Genomic DNA, 12,135 nt, shown 5'->3' on the forward strand with positions numbered 1-12,135 from the left:
ATTATCTTTCGAAATTGTCATCTTTGAGTTTATTTTGATAATTCCATCATACCAAAAATTAGAACTTGATGTGGGTCCCGTAATTTCACCTATGCTACACTGTATATAGATATACAGTATATACTGTACATATTGTGTATGACACATAATAGGTACAACTCAGCGCTATAAGTGTATATGCATCATGTCATAGGATGGCGTACATCAACTTTTTACGTATTGTATGTTAACGTACGTGCATGTTTAAAAAATGTTAATTTTATTAAAATGATAAAAATGATCACCTATAATTCGTCAAAGTGACGAATTAAATTCTAGTGAGAAATTGTTTTTGTTAAAAAAAAAATTTCTTCGCAATTTCATTCTGTACAGATTTTGTTTAACAAATATCTCAAAAAGTTTAATGTGAATGATTACCAAAATTTTACAATTTCTTTCAAATACTGTAACTTAGTCCTAATAAGCTTTTCAGCGTGATCACTCATCCGTAACGTCATTTATACGCGATTTTGTGAAATCACATTATCAATCATATCTCCATAATTCATTATCACATATTAATGAAATTCACTACACGTAAACTTTAGGTCAAGGGTAAAAATATTAGGAAATAAAAACGCGCGCGCACGTAGGGTTAAGCGCGTGAAATCGCGCGTTAAAAATTTAAAATGCTCAAAATTACGTTTTGATCAATTTAGAGCATGAATTAGGCCATTTGCATGTTTTAAAAAATTACTGCGCAAAAACACGTTTTTGCGCGTGCGTACATAGAAAGCGTAAAAAATAACAATTTCTTGTACAAATTGCGTTCTACTCATCTTCCATAGTACATTCACCAAATTTGAGTCCATTTAGACTTAAAATAGTGCTATACGAGCACGTTAAAAATGACAAAATGCGCACATTAATTATACAAAAGTGCTAAAAATGGTAAAAAATAAGGCCTTTTTAAAACGAATATAACTCTTCTGAATGGCAGGTGACCCCCAATTTTTTTAACTTATTATGGTAGCCAATGAGTTGTAGATATAAATGTATATACACATTAGACGTACAAAATGGTATTACGTCATCAAATGGCCACTTGAATTTAAAAATTAGGATTTTTTTCCGTTTTGTGTAGGTTATCACATTCAATAGACGCATCTCCGCTATTTGAGCTCGATTTTCGCACAAATTTCAGTGTGTGCTTGCTTAATTATTTATCTTTCTCATAAGTTGTCAGTGTTTTCATTTTGATGACGTCATCATGCGTAAAAACTTGGATAACGTATGTCGTGTAATTTCACCTCCGCCGTAAATTTGAATATCTTACAGCTCTTCAGAATTGAAGGTTACCTTGATGATTATAATTTATTATGAAAGCTAATGAAATGTAGATATGAATTCATATAAAAACCAAGCCTATCGGATGTTGTGACGTTAACATATTGCCAGATGAAGTTAAAAAGTAGTTTTTTCATCTTTTTCGTCAAAGTTATACAAATTTCAAAGAGCGCGCACGGCACTTCTACGTGCCAGATTCTCTTCCAATTCTTATATTTATTTGCTCAATTCATTATCTTTCGAAATTGTCATCTTTGAGTTTTTTTTGATAATTCCATCATACTAAAAAATTAGAACATGATGTGTGTCCCGTAATTTCACCTATGCTACACTGTATATAGATATACAGTATTTACTGTACATATTGTATATGGCATATAATAGGCACAACTCAGCACTATAAGCGTATGCATCATGTCATAGGATGGCGTCCATCAACTTTTTACGATTGTATGTTAACGTACATGCATGTTTAAAAAGTTTTAATTTCATTAAAATGATAAAAATGATCACCTATAATTCGTCAAAGTGACGAATTAAATTCTAGTGAGAAATTGTTTTTGTAAAAAAAAAATGTTTCTTCGCAATTTCTTTCTGTACAGATTTTGTGTAACAAATATCTCAAAAAGTTTAATGTCAATGATTACCAACATTTCAGAATTTCTTTCAAATACTTTAACTAAGTCCTAATAAGCTTTTCAGCGTGATAACTCATCCGTGACGTCATTTATACGCCATTTTGTGAAATCACATTATCAATCATATCTCCATAATTAATTATCAGATATTAATGAAATTCACTACACGTAAACTTTAGGTCAAGGGTAAAAATATTAGCAAATAAAAACGCACGCGCACGTAGGGTCATGCGCATGAAATCGCGCGTTAAAAATTTAAAAAGGTCAAAATTACGTTTTGATCAATTTAGAGCATGAATTAGGCCATTTGCGTGTTTTAAAAAATTACTGCGCAAAAACACGTTTTTGCACGTGCGTACTTAGAAAACGTAAAAAATAATATTTTTTTTGTACAAATTGCATTCTACTTATCTTCCTTGGTAGATTCACCAAATGTGAGTCCATTTCGATTTAAAATAATGCTAAACGAGCATGTTAAAAATGACAAAATGCGCACATTAATTGTACAAAAGTGCTAAAAATGGTAAAAATTAAGGCCTTTTTAAAAAGAATATAACTCTTCAGAATGGCAGGTGACCCCCAATTGTTTTAACTTATTATGGAAGCCAATAAGTTGTAGATATAAATATATATACATATTAGACGTACAAAATGGTATGACGTCATCAAATGGCCACTTGAATTTAAAAATTAGTAATTTTTATGTTTTTGTGTGGGTTATCACATTTAACAGAACCCATCTCCGTTATTTGAGCCCGATTTTCGCACAAATTTTAGGATTTGCTTGCTCAATTAATTATCTTTCTCAGGAGTTTTCAACATTTTTGTTTTGATGACAGCATAATGCGTAAAAACTTGAATAACCTAGGTCGTGTATTTTCAGCTACACCATACATTTGAATATCTTACAGCTCTTCAGAATTAAAGGTGACCTTGAAGATTATAATTTATTATAAAAGCTGATGAAACGTAGATATGAATTCATATAAAAATTAGGCCTATCGGATGTTGTAACATTATGAAATGGTCAGTTTAAGTTAAAAGGTAGTTTTTTTCTCTCTTTCGTCAAATTTATACAAATTTCAAACACCGCGCATTGCGTTTCTACGTTTCAAATTCTCTTCCAATCCTTATATTTATTTGCTCAATTCATTATCTTTCGAAATTGCCATCTTCGAGTTTATTATGATAATTCCATCATACCAAAAAATTAGAACATGATGTGGGTCTTGTAATTTCACCTATGCTACACTGTATATAGATATACAGTATATACTGTACCTATTGTATATGGCATATAATAGGCACAACTCAGCACTATAAGCGTATGCATCATGTCATAGGATGGCGTACATCAACTTTTTACGATCGTATGTTAACGTACGTGCATGTTTAAAAAAAATTTAATTTCATTAAAATGATAAAAATGATCACCTATAATTCGTCAAAGTGACGAATTAAATTCTAGTTAGGTGATCATTTAGAATAAAATGATCACCTATTGTTATTGTATGAAATCTTTATTTTTATTTTTTTTCTTTCTGTACACTTTTTGTGTAACAAATATCTCAAAAAGTTGAATAACAATGATCACAAAAATTTCACAATGTCTTTCAAATACTTTAACTTAGCCATAATAAGCTTTTCAGCGTGATCACTGACCCGTGACGTCACGTATACGCCATTTTGTGAAATCACATTATCAATCATATGTCCATAATTGATTATCACATATTTATGAAATTCACTACACGTAAATTTCAGATCAAGGTAAAAAATATTAGCAAATAAAAACTCGCGCGTCTCAAGGTCATACACGTGAAATCGCGCATTAAAAATTTAAAAAGCTCAAAATTACGTTTTAATCAATTTAGAGCATGAATTAGGCCATTTGCGTGTTTCAAAAAATTACTGCGCAAAAAAATTATTTTGCGCGCGCGATACTTACAAAGTGTAAAAATTGCAATTTTTTATACAAATCGCATTCTACTCACCATCTTTAGTACATTCGCCAAATTTGAGTCAGTTCCGACTTAAAATAACGGTATACGAGCAGGTTAAAAATATCAAAATGCGCAAATTAATTGCATCAAAGTGATGAAAATGGTGAAAAATAAGGCCTTTTTAAAATGAATATAACTCTTTAGAATGGCAGGTGACCCCCAATTTTTTTAAGTTATTCGGGAAGCCATTGGGTTGTAGATACATATTCATGTACACATTAGACGTACAAAATGGTATGACGTCATCAAATGGCCACTTCAATTTAAAAATTAGTAATTTTTATCTTTTTGTAATGGTTATCACATTCAATAGAGCGCATCTCCATTATTTTAGCTCGATTTTTGCAGAGGTTTTAGTATGTGCTTGCTCAATTAATTATCTTTCTCAGGAGTTGTCAATATTTTTATTTTGATGACATCATCGCGCGTAAAAACTTGAATAACGTAGGTCGTGTAATTTCAGCTACACCGTACATTTGAATATATTATAGCTCTTCAGAATTAAAGTTGACCTTGAAGATTATAACTTATTATGAAAGCTGATGAAATGTAGATATGAATTAATATAAAAATTAAGCCTATCGGATGTTGTGATGTTATCATATGGCCAGTTGAAGTTAAAACGTTGTTTTTAATTTTCTTTAGTCGAAGTTATACAAATTTCAAAAAGCGCGCATTGCGCTTCTACGTGTCAAATTCTCTTCCAATCCTTATTTTTATTTGCTCAATTCATTATCTTTCGAAATTGTCATCTTCGAGTTTATTTTGATAATTCCATCATACCGAAAAATTTGAACATGATGTGGGTCCAGTAATTTCACCTATGCTACACTGTATATAGATACAGTATATACCGTACATAATAGGTACAACTCAGCACTATAAGTGTATATGCATCATGTCATAGGATGGCGTACATCAGCTTTTTACGATCGTATGTTAACGTACGTGCATGTTTAAAAAATGTTAATTTCATTAAAATGATAAAAATGATCACCTATAATTCGTCAAAGTGACGAATTAAATTCTAGTTAGGTGATCATTTAGAATAAAATGATCACCTATTGTTATTGTACAAAATCTTTATTATTGTTATTATTCTTTCTGTACACTTTTTGTTCATCAAATATCTCAAAAAGTTGAATAGCAATGATCACAAAAATTTCACAATGTGTTTCAAATACTTTAACTTAGCCATAATAAGCTTTTCAGCGTGATCTCTCACCCATGACGTCACGTATACGCCATTTTGTGAAATCACATTTTCAATCATATATCCATAATTCATTATCACATATTTATGAAATTCACTACACGTAAACTTCAGGTCAAGGGTAAAAATATTAGCAAGTAAAAACGCGCGCGCACGTAGGGTCATGCGCGTGGAATCGCGCAGTAAAAATTTAAAAAGCTCAAAATTACGTTTTAATCAATTTAGAGCATGAATTAGGCCAATTGCGTGTTTCAAAAAATTACTGCGCAAAAAAAATATTTTGCGCACGCGATACTTACAAAGCGTAAAAATTGCAATTTTTTTATACAAATCGCGTTCTACTCACCATCCTTAGTACATTCACCAAATTTGAGTCAGTTCCGACTTAAAATAACGCTATACGAGCAGGTTAAAAATAACAAAATGCGCAAATTAATTGCATCAAAGTGCTGAAAATGGTGAAAAATAAGGCCTTTTTAAAATGAATATAACTCTTCAGAATGGCAGGTGACCCCCAATTTTTTTAACTTATTCGGGAAGCCATTGGGTTGTAGATACATATTCATGTACACATTAGACGTACAAAATGGTATGACGTCATCAAATGGCCACTTCAATTTAAAAATTAGTAATTTTTATCTTTTTGTGTGGGTTATCACATTCAATAGAGCGCATCTCCGTTATTTGAGCCCGATTTTCGCCGAAATTTTAGTATGTGCTTGCTCAATTAATTATCTTTCTCAAAAGTTGTCAACATTTTTATTTTGATGACGTCATCATGTGTAAAAACTTTAATAACCAAGGTCGTGTAATTTCAGCTACACCATACATTTGAATATGTTATAGCTCTTTAGAATTAAAGGTGACCTTGAAGATTATAATTTATTAGGAAAGCTGAATAAATGTAGATATGAATTCATATAAAAATTAAGCCCATCGGATGTTGTGATGTTATCATATGGCCAGTTGAAGTTAAAACGTTGTTTTTAAATTTCTTTAGTCAAAGTTATACAAATTTCAAAGAGCGCGCATTGCGCTTCTACGTGTCAAATTATTTTCCAATCCTTATATTTATTTGCTCAATTTATTATCTTTCGAAATTGTCATCTTCGAGTTTATTTTGATAATTCCATCATACCAAAAAATTTGAACATGATGTGGGTCCCGTAATTTCACCTATGCTACACTGTATATAGATATACACTGTACATATTGTATATGACACATAATAGGCACAACTCAGCACTATAGCGTATATCAGGATGGTATACATCAACATTTTCCTATTGTATGTTAACGTACGTGCATGTTTAAAAAATATTAATGTCAGTAAAGCGATAAAAATGATCACCTATAATTCGTCAAAGTGACGAATTAAATTCTAGTGAGAAATTGTTTTTGTTAAAAAAAAAATTTCTTCGCAATTTCTTTCTGTACAGATTTTGTTTAACAAATATCTCAAAAAGTTTAATGTGAATGATTACCAAAATTTTACAATTTCTTTCAAATACTGTAACTTAGTCCTAATAAGCTTTTCAGCGTGATCACTCATCCGTAACGTCATTTATACGCGATTTTGTGAAATCACATTATCAATCATATCTCCATAATTCATTATCACATATTAATGAAATTCACTACACGTAAACTTTAGGTCAAGGGTAAAAATATTAGGAAATAAAAACGCGCGCGCACGTAGGGTTAAGCGCGTGAAATCGCGCGTTAAAAATTTAAAATGCTCAAAATTACGTTTTGATCAATTTAGAGCATGAATTAGGCCATTTGCATGTTTTAAAAAATTACTGCGCAAAAACACGTTTTTGCGCGTGCGTACATAGAAAGCGTAAAAAATAACAATTTCTTGTACAAATTGCGTTCTACTCATCTTCCATAGTACATTCACCAAATTTGAGTCCATTTAGACTTAAAAAAGTGCTATACGAGCACGTTAAAAATGACAAAATGCGCACATTAATTATACAAAAGTGCTAAAAATGGTAAAAAATAAGGCCTTTTTAAAACGAATATAACTCTTCTGAATGGCAGGTGACCCCCAATTTTTTTAACTTATTATGGTAGCCAATGAGTTGTAGATATAAATGTATATACACATTAGACGTACAAAATGGTATTACGTCATCAAATGGCCACTTGAATTTAAAAATTAGGATTTTTTTCCGTTTTGTGTAGGTTATCACATTCAATAGACGCATCTCCGCTATTTGAGCTCGATTTTCGCACAAATTTCAGTGTGTGCTTGCTTAATTATTTATCTTTCTCATAAGTTGTCAGTGTTTTCATTTTGATGACGTCATCATGCATAAAAACTTGGATAACGTATGTCGTGTAATTTCACCTCCGCCGTAAATTTGAATATCTTACAGCTCTTCAGAATTGAAGGTTACCTTGATGATTATAATTTATTATGAAAGCTAATGAAATGTAGATATGAATTCATATAAAAACCAAGCCTATCGGATGTTGTGACGTTAACATATTGCCAGATGAAGTTAAAAAGTAGTTTTTTCATCTTTTTCGTCAAAGTTATACAAATTTCAAAGAGCGCGCACGGCACTTCTACGTGCCAGATTCTCTTCCAATTCTTATATTTATTTGCTCAATTCATTATCTTTCGAAATTGTCATCTTTGAGTTTTTTTTGATAATTCCATCATACTAAAAAATTAGAACATGATGTGTGTCCCGTAATTTCACCTATGCTACACTGTATATAGATATACAGTATTTACTGTACATATTGTATATGGCATATAATAGGCACAACTCAGCACTATAAGCGTATGCATCATGTCATAGGATGGCGTCCATCAACATTTTACGATTGTATGTTAACGTACATGCATGTTTAAAAAGTTTTAATTTCATTAAAATGATAAAAATGATCACCTATAATTCGTCAAAGTGACGAATTAAATTCTAGTGAGAAATTGTTTTTGTAAAAAAAAAATGTTTCTTCGCAATTTCTTTCTGTGCAGATTTTGTGTAACAAATATCTCAAAAAGTTTAATGTCAATGATTACCAAAATTTCTGAATGTCTTTCACATACTTTAACTTAGTCCTAATAAGCTTTACAGCGTGATCACTCATCCGTGACGTCATTTATACGCCATTTTGTAAAAAAACATTATCAATCATATCTCCATAATTACTTATCACATATTAATAAAATTTACTACACGTAAACTTCAGGTCAAGGGTATAAATATTAGCAAATAAAAGCGCACGCGCACGTAGTGTCATGCGCGTGAAATCGTGCGTTAAAAATTTAAAATGCTCAAAATTACGTTTTGATCAAATTAGGGCATGAATTAGGACATTTGCGTGTTTCAAAAAATTACTGCGCAAAAACACGTTTTTGCGCGTGCGTACATAGAAAGCGTAAAAAATAACATTTTTTTGTACAAATTGCATTCTACTCATCTTCCATAGTACATTCACCAAATTTGAGACCATTTCGACTTAAAATAGTGCTATACGAGCACGTTAAAAATGACAAAATGCGCACATTAATTGTACAAAAGTGCTAAAAATGGTAAAAAATAAGGCCTTTTTAAAATGAATATAACTCTTCAGAATGGAAGGTGACTCCCAATTTTTTTAACTTATTATGGAGGCCAATGAGTTGTGGATATAAATTTATATACACATTAGACGTACAAAATGGTATGACGTCATCAACTGACCACTTGCATTTAAAAATTAGTAATTTTTATCTTTTTGTGTGGGTTATCACATTCACTAGAGCGCATCTCCGTTATTTGAACCCGATTTTCGCACAAATTTTAGTATGTACTTGCTCAATTAATTATTTTTCTCATGAGTTTTCAACATTTTCATTTTGAAGACGTCATCACGCGTAAAAACTTGAATAACCTAGGTCGTGTAATTTCAGCTACACCATACGTTTGAATATCTTACAGCTCTTCAGAATTAAAGATGACCTTGAAGATTATAACTTATTATGAAAGCTGATGAAATTTAGATATGAATTCATATAAAAATTAAGGCTATCGGATAATGTGATGTTATCATATGGCCTATTGAAGTTAAAGAGTAGTTTTTAAATTTGTTTAGTCAAAGTTTTACAAATTTCAAAGAGCGCGCATTGCGCTTCTACGTGTCAAATTCTCTTCCAATCCTTATATTTATTTGCTCAATTCATTATCTTTCGAAATTGTCATCTTCGAGTTTATTTGATAATTCCATCATACCAAAAAATTAGAACATGATGTGGGTCGCGTAATTTCACCTATGCTACACTGTATATAGATATACAGTATATACTGTATATATTGTATACGACACTCAGCACTATAAGTGTATATGCATCATGTCATAGGATGGCGTACATCAGCTTTTTACGATCGTATGTTAACGTACATGCATGTTTAAAAAATGTTTATTTCATTAAAATGATAAAATGATCACCTATAATTCGTCAAAGTGACGAATTAAATTCTAGTTAGGTGATCATTTAGAATAAAATGATCACCTATTGTTATTGTACAAAATCTTTATTATTATTGTTATTCTTCTTTCTGTACACTTTTTGTTCATCAAATATCTCAAAAAGTTGAATAGCAATGATCACAAAAATTTCACAATGTCTTTCAAATACTTTAACTTAGCCATAATAAGCTTTTCAGCGTGATCTCTCACCCGTGACGTCACGTATACGCCATTTTGTGAAATCACATTTTCAATCATATATCCATAATTCATTATCACATATTTATGAAATTCACTACACGTAAACTTCAGGTCAAGGGTAAAAATATTAGCAAGTAAAAACGCGCGCGCACGTAGGGTCATGCGCGTGGAATCGCGCAGTAAAAATTTAAAAAGCTCAAAATTACGTTTTAATCAATTTAGAGCATGAATTAGGCCAATTGCGTGTTTCAAAAAATTACTGCGCACAAAAAATATTTTGCGCACGCGATACTTACAAAGCGTAAAAATTGCAATTTTTTTATACAAATCGCGTTCTACTCACCATCCTTAGTACATTCACCAAATTTGAGTCAGTTCCGACTTAAAATAACGCTATACGAGCAGGTTAAAAATAACAAAATGCGCAAATTAATTGCATCAAAGTGCTGAAAATGGTGAAAAATAAGGCTTTTTTAAAATGAATATAACTCTTCAGAATGGCAGGTGACCTCCAATTTTTTTAACTTATTCGGAAAGCCATTGGGTTTTAGATACATATTCATGTGCACATTAGACGTACAAAATGGTATGACGTCATCAAATGGCCACTTCAATTTAAAAATTAGTAATTTTTATCTTTTTGTGTGGGTTATCACATTCAATAGAGCGCATCTCCGTTATTTGAGCCCGATTTTCGCCGAAATTTTAGTATGTGCTTGCTCAATTAATTATTTTTCTCAAGTGTTGTCAACATTTTTATTTTGATGACGTCATCATGTGTAAAAACTTTAATAACCAAGGTCGTGTAATTTCAGCTACACCATACATTTGAATAAGTTATAGCTCTTCAGAATTAAAGGTGACCTTGAATATTATAATTTATTATGAAAGCTAAATAAATGTAGATACGAATTCATACAAAAATTAAGCCTATCGGATGTTGTGATGTTATCATATGGCCAGTTGAAGTTAAAACGTTGTTTTTAAATTTCTTTAGTCAAAGTTATACAAATTTCAAAGAGCGCGCATTGCACTTCTACGTGCCAAATTATCTTCCAATCCTTATATTTATTTGCTCAATTCATTATCTTTCGAAATTGTCATCTTCGAGTTTATTTTGATAATTCCATCATACCAAAAAATTAGAACATGATGTGTGTCCCGTAATTTCACCTATGCTACACTGTATATAGATATACAGTATATACTGTACATATTGTATATGGCATATAATAGGCACAACACAGCACTATAAGCGTATGCATCATGTCATAGGATGGCGTACATCAACTTTTTACGATCGTATGTTAACGTACATGCATGTTTAAAAAGTTTCATTAAAATGATAAAAATGATCACCTATAATTCGTCAAAGTGACGAATTAAATTCTAGTTAGGTGATCATTTAGAATAAAATGATCACCTATTGTTATTGTATGAAATCTTTATTATTATTTTTTTTTTTTTTTTTATTCTTTCTGTACACTTTTTGTGTAACAATTATCTCAAAAAGTTGAATGGCAATGATCACAAAAAATTCACAGTGTCTTTCAAATACTTTAACTTAGCCATAATAAGCTTTTCAGCGTGATCACTCAACCGTGACGTCACGTATACGCGATTTTGTGAAATCACACTATAAATCATATCTCCATAACTCTTTATCACATATCAATAAAATTCACTATACGTAAACTTCAGGTGAAGGGTAAAAATATAAAAAAAAAAAAACTTACGTGTTTCAAGGTCATGCACGTGAAATCGCGCGTTAAAATTTTAAAAAGCTCAAAATTAAGTTTTGATCAATTTAGAGCATAAAATAGGCCATTTGCGTGTTTTAAAAAATTACTGCGCAAAAACACGTTTTTGCACGTGCGTATTTAGAAAGCGTAAAAAATACAATTTTTTTTGTACAAATTGCATTCTACTCATCTTCCTTGGTAGATTCACCAAATGTGAGTCCATTTCGATTTAAAATAGTGCTATACGAGCACGTTAAAAATGACAAAATGCGCACATTAATTGTACAAAAGTGCTAAAAATGGTAAAAATTAAGGCCTTTTTAAAATGAATATAACTCTTCAGAATGGAAGATGACCCCTAATTTTTTTAACTTAATATGGAAGCCAATAAGTTGTAGATATAAATGTATATACACATTAGACGTACAAAATGGTATGACGTAATCAAATGGCCACTTGAATTTAAAAATTAGTAATTTTTATGTTTTTGTGTGGGTTATCACATTCAACAGAGCCCATCTCCGTTATTTGAGCCCGATTTG

The sequence above is a fragment of the Antedon mediterranea genome, chromosome 8 (assembly GCF_964355755.1).
Source record: "Antedon mediterranea chromosome 8, ecAntMedi1.1, whole genome shotgun sequence".
Taxonomy (NCBI): Eukaryota; Metazoa; Echinodermata; class Crinoidea; order Comatulida; family Antedonidae; genus Antedon; species Antedon mediterranea.